At 36.6% G+C, this 8,050-nt stretch overlaps 1 pseudogene; it reads right to left on the bottom strand.

The window, feature by feature from the left end:
* Positions 1–2,165: 2,165 nt before the first annotated feature.
* Positions 2,166–8,050, bottom strand: part of LOC105805746 — a 92,494-nt pseudogene continuing 86,609 nt past the window's right edge.

The raw sequence follows: 8,050 nt of genomic DNA, 5'->3' as shown, positions 1-8,050 counted from the left end.
TCATCCTTTATTTTCTCAAGGAGTTTTGGTAAGATTGGTGCAATTTCTTCCATACACATCTGATAGAGTTTACAAGTGAAACCACTGAAGTTTCCTTTCTGGGACAGTTTTTAACTTTGAATTTAATTTCTCTAAGATATAGGACTATTCTGTTCCACATTCTACATCCAGTCCATCAGCATATCCTATGGGCTTGACCTTCAGAATATGTCCAGAATCTCACCTCTTCTGATCACCTCCTTGGCTACTATCTTGGACCAAACATCCATGGTCTCTTTTTGGATTATGGCAGTAACTGTTTTACTGGGCTTTTTGCTCTGTGCTTGCTCTCTATAGTCTATTCTCAATAGAGTGGCTAGTATGATTAACACAAGCCAGATTGTGTCACTACCAAAACCCTCATCCAGAGTAAAAGTCAAAATCTTTGCAGTAACCTATAAGGTTCCACATGGTTTAGCACCGCACTACACCTCTCGCCTCTCATTCTTCTACTTTTCTTCTCACTTACTCCTCTCCGCACTGCCCTTTTTGCTGTCCTTTGAGCAGGCCACGCATACTTTGTCCCAGGGCCTTTACACGTGCTTCCCCTTTGCTTAGCATATTTTCTCCTCAAATATCTACAAGTCTGGCTCCCTCATCTCCTTCCAGTTTTGCACAAATGTCATCTTCTAAATGGAGCCATCCCTGAGCACCTTGTTTAAAATTCCCAGTGCCCCCTTACATTCCCTGTCCTTCTTCCCTTTTTTCTTATTCTCTATATACTTAGGACTTTCTAATATGCTGTATACCATTTATTTAATTTGTTTGTCTCTTGTCTCTATAAGTTCCACGAGAACATTGAATTTTGTTAATTTTATTCACTATCACATCTGAGAATCTAAACTAGTGTCTGGCAAATAGACACTACTCAATAAATATTTATGAAAAGAATGAACTATGCACCTGGAATCAGTATTTTCAAGAGAGGAAAACTAATATAAATGAGGTTTCCAAACCAACTTTGATGACAGTACCTTTTTACTAATACCCTTAGCGTTCCTTATTTAAAAAACGAGGTTTTTTTTTTTTTTTTTGAGTCTGGATCTTTTGTAAATAAATGGTATTGTAAGACAATGATTTTGTATCATTGTTCAACAGTAGTCTCAAGGGGCTTATTCTCAGGAGCAATACATTATTTTACAACAGTTGGCAGAACTGAGAGATGGAGTTGCTAAATGAAAATTCTTTGTTATCAATCTTAATAATCCCTTCCCCATGTTATAATACTTTTCATTATAGTATATCCCCACATGAGGTCTATGCTTCTCATTGAATAAAAATATGTGTAAGACAGGAAAGAGAGAAGTCCTTCTGTGAGTTTATTGTGATTTGAATAAATGAAGTTTGCAAACACTGATATTTTAAACTATTCCTTTATTTGGTGCCTTTGAAGTTTTTACACTCTGAGGCAAGACACAATAAGATCTGGGATTCCAGAGAAATATGCCTTCCTTGTGAAAGGGGAGGTTGGGAAGAAGACCAGGTAAAATATGCACGCTATGGTTTGAATGTCTTTTTAAAATTCATACATTGGAGCTTAAACTCCAAGGTGATGGTATTAACATGTGTGCCTTTGGGGAAGTCATTAAGTCATGAGGGCCCTGTGAATGGATTAGTGCTTGCATAAAACAAGAAGGTGTATCTCCTCTTATGTAAAACAAGAGGAGTACGTATGGTAATAAAAACAATCTTTAATAAGCTTATAAGGAGATGATTCTGGTTTACATGTAAGTGTGCTTAAACTGACTGTCACTGAATGATTGGAAATTTTCTTTTCCTAATGTAATGCCCATTCATTGTAAGTTAAGCTGGTCCTAGTTTCTTACAAATCTCTTATTTCCTTGGATTCATCTACTACACCCTCACTGTGTTGCCATTTACTTATAAGCTGGGCCCGCCCAGCCTGCTCATAAAGCCTCTCTTCAGAAATATACCAGATGCATTAAACAGAGGCATCTTTTAATGGAAATCTGCACCTCAAAACAGCATATGAAGAACCCAACAGTCCCTCCAATATAAATACCTCTCATTTCACATTATCACAGAAACAGTGCAGTTTACTAACTACTCCTTCCTTATAGGAAGCTCAGTAGCTGTAAGAAAATTTTGTTCAGTTTCAAAACATTTCAATACTTATTAATTCCAAAGATCTGAACACCATGTAGTTGTGGCATGTTGGGAATTAGCACACTCAGGACAGAAGCTGCATTTAGGATGAAGTGAGTTGTATCATACTTCGTATAGAAACTTGCGAGAAAATATAGAATTATTGGAGAAATTGTGAAAAACTTCCGTGAAGATGTAAACTGTACTCCATAATCCAGTTGTTCCCAGTGAGTTAGGAGCCTTGCTTTACCCTGGTCTGGAGTTTCAAAAGGTGTTCCTTTCACTGCATGCAAAAATACATGCATGCCCAGATTATGTATATGTTTGTTGAGGTCCAAGCAACAGGAACACTGAAGAAGGGAATGCTAAGTAAGACCATATGAAGCAAGCCAACTCCCAATGCATATGTCAGCCACATACCCTGGCTGTTCATTACACGGGTATTTGGATTCACCTCACTGTGGGCAACTCCAACATTCGTGCTTGGTCCGCCGCCCCACTCCCCGCCGCCGGCACGGAGCAGGACCAGCTCGGCGGCTACGGCAGCGTATCCCCACACCGCGAATGCCAATGCGTTTTAACACTTTTAATTTAAGAATACCGCAGGGAAAAAGAGACAAAAGATTTGTTTTATGGGCCAGAATATGCTCTATTTTGGTAAATGTTTTCTGTGCAATTGAAAAGAACGTATATTTTTCAATTTTTTAAGTGTTGCATAAACGTTAATTAGATCAACTTGTTTAATAGTGTTGTTCAAGTCTTCTATATCCTTATCGATTTTCAGTTTATTCGTTCTTTCAATTATTGAGAAAAGGATGGGGGGAATCTCTGAGTGTAATGATAAATTTGTCTGTTTCTCCTTATACCTCTGTCAGTTTTTAATTAACGTAATAATTCTGTTATTAGGTGCATAGAACTTTAGGATTGTCATGTCTTCTTGCTGAATTGGACTCTTTATGAAATGGCCCTCTTTACTCTTATTGATATTATTTACAATGAAATATACTTTGTCTTATATTAATATAGCAAATCCTGCTTCTTTTTTTAAAGATTAGAATTAGAATGGGATAGCTTTTCTTATATTTTTTATTTTTAACCTACTTATATCTTTATATTTAAAGTAGGTTTCTTAAATGTAACATGTGGTTGGGTCTTGGGTATTTTTTAATCCAGTTTGATAATCTGCATTTTAATTGAATGTTTAAACCATTTACATTTAATGTTTATTGCTGCAGAATAATAGTCCCACAAACTTAACAGCTTAAAACAATACACGTTTATTATCTCACTATTTCTGTGGGTCAGGAATTCAGGCACAGTTTAGCTGGGTCCTCTGCTTTAGGATACTTCACATGTTTGCAATCAAGGTATCAGGAAGGGCTGAGCGTCTCATCTGAGGCTCAACTGAGGAATAATCTATTTCCAAGCTAATGTGGTTGTTAACAGGATTCAATTTCTTGCAGCTGTCAGAATGAGGGCCACCCTTACTTCCTTGCCATGTGGGCTTCTTCATATGGCAGCCTACTTCATCAAAGCTAGCAAGGGAGACAGTCAATAGAGAAAGTCTACTCACAAGATGGAAGTTATAGTCTTATATAACAATCACAAAGGTGACATCCCATCACTTTGACCATATTCTGTTGGTTAGAAGCAAGTCACAAGTCACACGTACACACAAAGGCATGAATATAAGGAGGTGGGGATAACTGGGGGCCATCTTAGAGTCTGTCCACTACACATGTGATTATAGATATGGCTGGAATTATATCTACCATTTTACCATTTATTTTCTATTTTTCCCATCTGTTATTTGCTTCCTTTTCCTCTTTTGCTCCCATCGTTTGGATTAATTGAATGATTTCTATGATTCTATTTTAACTCCTATATGGCTTTTTATCCATAACTTTTTATCGTGTTATTATAGTAGTGGCTTTACAATTTATAGTATATATCTTTAACTTACGACAGTCTACCTTCGAGTGACATCATACTACTTCCTATATAATATAAGGACCTTACAACACTACACCATTTCTACCCTCCTGGCCCTTGTTCTATTATTGTCACACATTTTACTGTTACACATGTTATAAACCTCACAATACATTGTTGTTATTTTTGCTTTAAATGGTTGATTATCTTTTAAGGAGACTTAAATAATAAGAAAATTTCTTTAAATTTATCCATATACTTATCATTTCTGGTGCTCTTTTTTTTTGTGTGTGTAGAGCAAGATAGTCATCTGTTATAATTTTCCTTCTTTAATATTTCTTGTAGTGTTTCTTGGTCTGCTTGTGATGAATTCTTTCATCTTTTGTATGTCTGAAAAAGTTTTTATTTTGAATCCATTTTGAAAGATGCTTTTTCTGTATTCTAGGTTGACAGTTTTTTTTCTTCTAATACTTTAGAGCTGTTGCTCCATTATCCTCTGGTTTGCATTGTTTGGATGCAAATCCTGCTGCCATCCATATCTTTGTTTCCCTGTATTTATTATGTGTTTTTTTTCTTCTGGCTGCTTTTAATATTTTATCCTTATCACTGATTTTAAACAATTTGATTATGATGTCTTACTGTGATTTTCTTCATGTTTCTTGCACTTGGGGTTTGTTCAGCTTCTTGAATCTGTGGGCTTATAGTTTTCATCGAATTTGAAAATTTTTGTTCACTATTTCTTCAAATATGTTTTCTGTCCTCCTCATTCCCCTCCCCCTTCAGCAATGACAATTGCATGTGTATTTGTCCACTTGAAATTGTTTCACAGACCACTAATACCCTATTTTCCTCCCTCTTCTGTTTATTTCATTTTGGATAGTTTGTATTGCTAAATGTTTAAATTTACTAACATTTTCTTTTGCAATATCTAACCTGCCATTAATTCCATCATGTGTATTTTTCATCTCAGACATTGTCATTTTAATCTCTAGTTTAAATTGGGTCTTTTTCAAATCTTCTGTGTCTCTATTTAGTGTGTTCAATCTTTCCTCTATATTTTGAACATATGGAATACAGTTATAATTTTTTAAAAATCCTTGCATTTGTGTCATCTCTGGGTGAGTTTTCATTGATTGGGTTTTTTTCATTTTGAGTCTTTTTTTGCTTCTTTGTATGCCTAGTAATTTTTTACTGGATGCCAGACATCTTGAACCTTACCTTGTAGGATGCTGTATATTTCTGAATTCCTATAAATATTCTTGAGTTTTATTCTGGGGTGTGCTTACGTTACTTAGAAATATCTTGATGCTTTTGAGTCTTGATTTTAAGTATTGTTATGTGAGATCAGAAAACTGTGTAGTCTAGTGGTATTTTTCCCCCACTTCTGAGGCAAGACTCTTTTTAGTATTCTACCCAATGCCCTATGAGTTATAACTTTTCCACTCAGCCTGCTAGGAATGGGCACTATTCTTGGCCCTGTGTGATCTCCAGGGATTTCACCCTTTAAACTTCTCTAGCGTTCCTTTCCTCGTGTTCATGTGCTGACCCGTGCCCAGCTGAATACTCAAGAGGAACACTTTGCACATCTTCAAAGTTTTCTTTCCGTGCAACCTTCTCCTCTTTGGTATTCTGTCCATCTCTTGCTGCCTTGGCCTCCCTGGCCTTCCAGCTCTGAATTCTCAATTTGTAAGTCTGCCAGAAATGTCACGGGTTCCTTTATCCATGCAGTAAGCTGGGACAATCATAGAGCTCATCTCATTTGTATTTTGTCTAAGATTATTGCCTTTCCTTGTCTGATGTCCAGTGTAATGAAAAAAAATTTTTTGACACATTTTGTCCATTTTTAGGCATTTCTGGCCAGAAAGTAAATCTTGTGTATATTATTCTATCTTAGCTGGTAATGGACATGTCTAAATCCCTTTCCATTTTAAACCTTCTGCGTGCAGTGCTCAATTAATAATTGAGTTGACTTTTATAGATGGCTTATATTCTTGAGAGAAAGGTCTAAGTCTGTCTTAGTTTGGGTACTTTAGAAGTAAACCCTGAGATGTGGATTCTTTTGCAAATGCCTATGGAGGAAGTTTTCTCAGGAGAAGGGAATTTAGGGAAGCAGGACAGGACAGGAGTCAAGCTAGGATGTGATCTCAGATAGAGATCATCTTAGCCAGATTTTGTTGGGAAGCTCTGGAGTACAAATTGCACTACAAAGTTGTTCCACCTATAGGCAGGGGTAGGGGATAGAAGAGCTTTTGTACACACTTGTCACTTAGTGGAAACAAGCTACCCCTTGCAGGGGATGACTTCCCTAGCAACACAACTCCCAGTAAGACAATGATAATTTTCTAGAAAAGGAAGCAGCTGTTAGTCATTAACAGCCAACATTCACAGCATCTGGAGGATGGATGCATGGACTGAGTAAAGGGATCTGGGCAGAAAAACAACATCTCTTATATTGTTTTATGAGTCTTTATCCCCAAAATGTCTTGTACTTAGTAGACATTCTATATGTGAGTCCCTTAAAATACAGAGCTACCACAATATCACACTTCTAAGGAATAAATTATTTCATTTGGGTACATTTTCTAGATATTGAAGATTGCACTTTTAAATACTTTTTGATGGAAATGATTTTAAAATGTATCATATATTGTCCTTACACATCACACAGAAGGTAACAAGACCAAAATGATTTTTTCCATGATGACTCAGGGTGATAATTTAGAAAACTTAAATTCTTTGCTGGGGTACAAATCAGTAGGGTTTTCCTTTCTAAATCTTTAGGTGGATATTGGGAGGCATTGTACAAGATAGCATGTTGGGATGTCAGATATCAGCTGTCACAACTCTTGATAGTACACTGACTTCTTGCAAATTTCTTCAACTTCAATTCTCTGAGGTCTGAAAAGTTCGATGATCAAAGATGTCAGGTTTGTGAGAAAATAAGCTCCCAAATTATGTCCTGAGGGCCTCTCCTAGAGTGGATTACAGGAATCTAGTGCTTTGGCAATCAACATATGATGTATCAGGTGCTAAAACATGTTTGTGCTTGGTTTTTATCTGTGGCTCTGCTCTGCATCCTGGGGTGCTCTAAACTTCAGCATCTGTGTTTTATAGTCTCCAAGACATTATTTCTTTTTTCCATAATGGCAGTGAAGTCAGTGGTACATACTATGTGGTAAACAGGGCCTTATTTATGTCTTTTCCTTAACTGGAAGCTGAAAGTAGAAAGTATCCTAATACCCAGAGTCATTGTTCTATGTGATGTAAGAACTCCTTAGGAACTGAATGGGGAAAAGTTGAAAGCATTTCCCCTAAGAACTAGAACAAGACAAGGGGACCCACTGTCACCACTTCCATTTAGCATAGTGATGGAAGTCCTAGCCAGAACAATCAGGCAAGAGAAAGAAATAAAGGGCATACAAGTCAGGAAAGAGGAGGTCAAACTATCCCTGTTTGCTGATGATATGATCTTATATCTCGAAAACCTTATAGACTCCACCAAAAGACTCTTGGAATTGATAAATAAATTCAGCAAAGTCTCAGGTTACAAAATCAATGTACAGAAATCAGTAGCATTTCTATATACTAATAACAGTCAAGCTGAGAATCAAGTTAAGGACTCAATACCATTCACAATAGCTACGAAGAAAATAAAATACCTAGGAATATACTTAACCAAGGAGATGAAAGATCTCTACAAGGAAAACTACAAAACACTGATGAACAAAATCGCAGGTCACTGAAACAAATGGAAAAACATCCCTTGCTTATGGATTGGAAGAATCAACACTATTAAAATGCCCATGCTGCCCAAAGTAATCTACATATTTAATACAATCCCCATCAAAATACCAACATCATATTTCACAGATCTAGAAAAAATAATCCCAAGCTTCATTTGGAACCAAGAAAGAGCCGAAATAGCCAATGCAATCTTAAGCAAAAAGAACAAATCTGGAGCCATCACATTACC

Source organism: Propithecus coquereli, unplaced genomic scaffold (assembly GCF_000956105.1).
Source record: "Propithecus coquereli isolate 6110/MARCELLA unplaced genomic scaffold, Pcoq_1.0 Scaffold132, whole genome shotgun sequence".
NCBI classification, from domain to species: domain Eukaryota; kingdom Metazoa; phylum Chordata; class Mammalia; order Primates; family Indriidae; genus Propithecus; species Propithecus coquereli.
This window is presented reverse-complemented; position numbering and strand designations above follow the sequence as displayed.